This window comes from Triticum dicoccoides, chromosome 3B (assembly GCF_002162155.2).
Source record: "Triticum dicoccoides isolate Atlit2015 ecotype Zavitan chromosome 3B, WEW_v2.0, whole genome shotgun sequence".
Lineage (NCBI taxonomy): Eukaryota > Viridiplantae > Streptophyta > Magnoliopsida > Poales > Poaceae > Triticum > Triticum dicoccoides.
Genome location: NC_041385.1, coordinates 408,903,425 through 408,909,388, shown reverse-complemented (window position 1 = coordinate 408,909,388; position 5,964 = coordinate 408,903,425).

Sequence of the window (5,964 nt, the reverse complement as noted above, 5' to 3'; positions counted from 1 at the left end):
CACCTCTCCTCTCCTCCACCTCTCACCCGCGCCACCCCTCACCACCGCGCCGCCTCACCCGCGCCGCCGCCCCACACCCGCCCGCCGCCGCACCTTGCCCACGCCGCCGCCCTACGCCGACGCCGCCGGAGCCCCGCTCACCGGAGACCTCGCCAAGGTTGCCCCGCGCTACATCTATTCTTTTTCTCGGATCGTTTTCTTCTAATCGTTCCGATTCTTTTCTTCTCTAAACCGTTCCGGTTTTCTAGATCAGTTTTTCGTTCGGTTTTTCTTCTCCGAAACCCTAGATCGGATTTGTTTTCTTTTCCGATTTAGTTGCTTTGGATCGTTCGCCGGACCGTTCGTCCTAACGAACGTGATCACCGGATTCTTCTAGGTTAATGAACGTCCGTTCGTTTAACCGTTCGTCGTTCTCTTTTCTCGTCGGATTTATTCCGCGATTCTTCCGATCGTGATTTCAGATCCGATCTTCTTTCTAGTCTATCTTCTTGCTCGTTTATCGGAATCAGGTGATTCAAGCGCCTGGAGTTTCGCCTCGAAACCGCCGTTCCGTCTAATCAACTTGAACAAGCTTTTGCTACAGTAAAATTTTGACCTAGTTTCCACTTGCTAGAACCGAGTTGTTTTTCTTCCGCCGTTTGTTTTTCGTTCTTTCTTTGCAACCGGAGTTCTTAAGTTGAACTCTCTGGTTAGATCTTTTATTCGAGATTTCCCTGTGCATTAGATGAGTACTTATTGTATGCTTGTTGTTTGTCTGCGATAGATTACCCGGATTGCGCCGCTTGTTACTTCGAAACCCTAGGACTCGCGGATCATCAGCAAGGCAAGTAACACTTGATCATATCTTTCCTACTACCCAGTTTTATTGCATTAGATCCAACCCTCAAACACTTGCATTGTCTAGGATCTAAATTAAATTGTGGGATTGGGAAGTAGATGAGGTAGTTCCTATTACCTATAGTATTATGAAACCTTTGGGAGTTACTCTACGTTTGCTTATATTGCCATGCTATGCTAGTAGACGTGGATTGGGTGAGTGATATCCATGACAGATGTGAGATTGATAATTTTAATGGTTTATCTAAGGTGGCAACTTAAACACACATCTGGGTGGATTGAGGCACCTGATGTCTATCAGGACTTGCCTGTTTTTTTTCGGACCGCCACCCAGGCTCAAAGGGATCATAAGATCTTTCATGCTAGAAACTTCCGTGTGCAGCCACATGCTACTATGGGCTCTAGCATAGTTGACTAAGTTGTGCGAACTCTTACGGGGTGGACTAGCAGATGTAGGGGATGTAGGTGTACCGGTCTACCCCACATGTAAGGTGCTAGTGCTTCTGAAAGACTATGTCTTGGTCATCCGTTTCTCAAACACCATGTAGTGCGAGAAACCAAACGGAGGCGATCGAGTCATGTGGGAAAAGTGCGCAACCTCTGCAGAGTAACAAACTAATCATGATTAGCCGTGTCCCCGGTTATGGACAACTTGAGTATCTAGTACTTGAATATCATTGTGAATCTCAACATGTTACTTCTAATAAAAGCTATTGGGTTTTAATGAGTACTTTTAAATGGGATTGAGGATGCTGTCAACCATTCTCAATGTTCAACAACCACCATGATAGTTAAACAAAATTATTCCTTTGATGTAGGGAAAAATTGGCTTTTCGCAAAACTGTAACCATAGAGCCTTACCACCAGCCATAATGCATGTAGTATAGGCTTATTGTTTCATTACTCTCTATGTGTTACTTTGCCAGCATATTCCATGTGCTGACCCGTTTTCGGGCTGCAACGTTAATGTTGCAGACTTTTCAGACGACGATTGAGGTGCGTTTAGGTCGTGGTTCTATACTCAGTGATGCCGATGGAGTTGATGGACTCACTTATCTTCCAAGCCTTCCGCTGTTATCGTTATTAGATGGCCTTAAGCCATATTTATTGTAATAAGTTTTTTTTAGCCATCGATGTAATAAGTGTGTGATTGCAACTCTGCTATAAAACCTCGATGTACTGTGTGGTGTCAGCATTACTGATCCAGGGATGACACCGTAGCACAGTAGACGTGATCCATTCGGGTCAGGTCGCTACAGAGATGGTATCAGAGCCAGGTTGACTGTAGGACACGACCACTAAGTTAAAGCCATAGATCACTACTCTCCTCTCATTTTCTAACTCCTCATCTATTCTACTCTTTAGGATGAAGGACGTGAAGATTAAGTACGCTCAACCGAATGAAGGCACACCATTTGGATTTCACTTGAAGGAAGTTACCAAGTACCTGAACATTGGACTACCAAATTTCACCGGGACTTTCAACGCCACTCTGCCTGAAGAGGAGCGCTGGAAGATTCACGCTCACGTTCCAGGAAGGACATTCGCGCCAATCACGAAGCCCATAGATAGTGTTTTCAATGCACCAACTTGGAGTCTAGGAAAGAGCATGGCAGCTCATATCACCATGGGACGCATTGGAGAAGTTTATCAAGAAGACCTCAAGGACACCATCTACCAGATTTGCGGACGCCGAGACGACAAATGGGACATAGTCAGCCCCAAGAAGGATAGATCCATTGCAACTTTTATCCAGGAGTTAAACCAGCACATTCGACGCCATGAGAACCAGATGTGCAATGATATGATAGAGTTGAAGAATGCAAAGGGAAGGATCATCGAGCTAGAAGGAGAACTAAAGTCTACACGCAAGGACTACATGGACGAGATCGTAGCTCTAGCGAGGCACAATTGCGATCTTAAGCAGGAGATTGAAGAACTCAAGAAGAAATTGGAGCTCAAGAATGAAGACAAGTACGTCGCATGTCCAGACGACTATATCATCCTCGACGACACCGATTCGGATCCAAGTGAACCCGACTTCGAAGACGAAGCTGGAGCAGACATCATGGAATCTTCCACCGGTTCAAATTTCTAGATGACCACCACATATTAGTAGTATTTCCCCCCATGTAAACACTATAGTACACGCACTTGCGATAGTTAGATCGTTGTAAGCCTTGTTTGATTGAATGGAGTGATTTTGTGTGCATTTGCTCATGTGCATTTGGGTAGTGATTCCCCTTAGACCTCATTCTATTCTAAATTTCTCTTCTTTTCTAAACCCATCAGATGCCTCCGAGACGTGACCCTGGATTCGTTTTCCCGCCAGAGATCACCCAACTGATCCAGCAGCAGAACACCCTGATTCAAACATTGGTGCAGAACCAGGGCAACAACAACAACAACCCACCCCACCACCTGCGGATCATTTGACTCGTTTCCTTAGACTAAATCCGCCGGTGTACTCCAGTAGCACCGAGCCGATTGTAGCAGATGATTGGCTCCGCAAGATAGGAAGGGAGTTGACCACTGCAGGATGCACAGATGGAGAAAGAATGAAGTTTGCAGCACATCAGCTTGAAGGACCCGCAGCCGCATGGTGGGAGAATTTCACAGCCACTTACCCGGTAGACACTGTCACATGGGATCAATTTCAGCAAGCTTTTCGCACTGCCCATGTTTCAGCAGGAGCTATGGCCATAAAGAAGCGTGAGTTTCGCAACTTACGCCAAGGAGGAAGGACTGTTGGCCAGTATGTGGAGGAGTTTAGTAAATTAGCCCGTTATGCCCCAGATGACGTTGCTACAGATGCGGCTAAGCAGGAGAAGTTTCTGGAAGGACTGAATGATGAACTAAGCATGCAGTTGATGGTAGCAAATTTCAACAACTACCAGGAGTTGGTAGATCGTGCCATCATGATTGAAGGGAAGCAACAGCAGATTGAGAACCGTAAGAGGAAGTATGGACAGGGGAAGTATAACTCTGGAGCCCAGCAGAAGCCCCGTTTTACCCCTAAACCGGGATTTAAGTTTCAGCACACCCATGGAGGAGGTAGCTCGCACAACCATAATGGCCACAAGAATGGTAATGGGAATGGAGGAAGCAACGGCCAGAACCTAACAACCCCATCAACCCCAACCAAGAGAGACCTGAGTCAAGTCACCTGTTTCAAGTGTTCGAAGACCGGACATTATGCCAATGAATGTCCTGAAGGCCAGAATGGAAATGGCAATGGAAGCTCTGGGAAGAAGCCGAACCCTTTCAATAGGGGACAGGTGAACCACATTGATGTGAAGGAGATTGAAGATCAGCCCGATGCAGTAATCGGTAAGTTTTTGGTTAAGTCATTTACTGCACTCGTTCTTTTTGATACTGGTGCATCGCATTCATACATATCAAGGGGATTTGTGGAAAAGTATAGCCCGCCCACTAGGATTCTTAAAACACCTATGCTAGTAAGCTCGCCAGGAGCAGAATACATGGCCAGACAAGGATGTTTTCAAGTACCATTGAGTATAGGAAGGCATGTATTCCCAACGGATTTAATTATTCTGGAATCCCAAGGTCTGGATGTGATTCTTGGTATGGATTGGCTGTCGATGTATGGAGGAAACATCGATTGCGCCAGTAAGACAATTTTGCTTACCACACCAGAAGGAAGAAGGATCAAGTATGAATCCCGGCATGTGCCAAACAGGACACAAGTGAATTGCTTATCAGGAGTTGTGCAGGAAGAAGTACCAGTGGTGAAGGATTTTCCTGATGTATTTCCTGAGGAATTACCAGGCATGCCACCGGATAGAGACATTGAGTTTTTGATTGAGTTATTGCCAGGTACAGGCCCAATATCGAAGCGACCGTACAGGATGCCAGCACAAGATTTGGCAGAAATCAAGAATCAGATTAAGGAGTTATTGGATAAAGGTTATATACGCCCAAGCTCTTCACCTTGGGGATCACCCGTTTTGTTAGTGGAGAAGAAGGATGGATCTTTGAGAATGGTTGTTGATTATCGTGAATTGAATGCGGTAACAATCAAGAACAAATACCCACTACCAATGATAAATGATCTGTTTGATCGTTTGCAAGGATCCAAAGTGTTTTCCAAGATCGACTTGCGATCAAGGTACCATCAGTTGAAGATTCGGGAGCAAGACATACCCAAGACTGCATTTACCACGAGATATGGACTATACGAGTATACCGTTATGTCATTTGGATTGACTAACGCACCAGCTTATTTTATGAACCTGATGAACAAAGTATTTATGGAGTTTTTGGATAAGTTCGTCGTAGTGTTCATTGATGACATCCTAGTTTATTCAAAGAATGAAGAGGAGCATAAGGAACATTTGCGTTTGGTTTTGGAGAAATTAAGGGAACATCAGTTATACGCCAAGTTCAGCAAATGTGAGTTTTGGCTAAAGGAAGTTGGATTTCTCGGACATGTTATATCCGGAGAAGGAATAGCAGTTGACCCCACAAAGGTTGAGACCGTAACTAATTGGGAAGCACCAACGACAGTTGGAGAGATTCGGAGTTTTCTTGGACTCGCGGGATACTACCGAAGATTCATTGAGAATTTCTCAAGGATTGCTAAGCCTATGACTGAGTTGTTGAAAAAGGATAACAAATTCATATGGACTGAGGACTGTGAGGCAAGTTTTCAGGAGTTGAAGAAAAGATTGGTTACCTCACCAGTTTTGATATTGCCAGATCAGACTAAGGATTACGAGGTGTATTGCGACGCTTCACGTCGAGGACTTGGAGCAGTGCTTATGCAGGAAGGAAGAGTTGTTTCGTATGCTTCACGACAACTTAAGCCCCATGAGTTGAATTATGCCACTCATGATTTGGAGTTAGCAGCCGTTGTGCATGCCCTGAAGACGTGGAGACATTTTCTCATTGGAAATCATTGTGAAGTATATACGGATCACAAGAGTTTGAAGTACATTTTCACACAGAAGGAATTGAATCTCAGACAAAGGAGATGGTTAGAACTTATCAAGGATTATGATATGAGATTGCATTATCACCCCAGAAAGGCTAATGTCGTAGCAGACGCATTGAGCCGTAAGAGCCACGTCAATACCCTAATGATGGGAGGAATACCCAATGAGTTAG